Raw genomic sequence first — 264 nt, forward strand, 5'->3', positions numbered from 1 at the left:
CTTTTTTTATCTGGACCCTATTTTTCTATGTTTTCGTGTGTAACCTTTTAGAGTTACCCAACGTAACCCTAAACAAAAACATACAAATTAGTATTTTACGGCTCAAAAGCACAACTCACCGATGTTCCTTTACATTGTAGGACAAAAACTCCAATGAAGAAGTAGTAGTTCATTTAAATGCCAATGCAGCAAAAATAAATGGACTGGGTAGTTATTCCTTAGTGCTTTCTTTTAGATAATACTCCAGAGCCTCAGAGCCTCAGG

The sequence above is a fragment of the Etheostoma spectabile genome, chromosome 4, assembly GCF_008692095.1.
Source record: "Etheostoma spectabile isolate EspeVRDwgs_2016 chromosome 4, UIUC_Espe_1.0, whole genome shotgun sequence".
Classification (NCBI taxonomy): domain Eukaryota; kingdom Metazoa; phylum Chordata; class Actinopteri; order Perciformes; family Percidae; genus Etheostoma; species Etheostoma spectabile.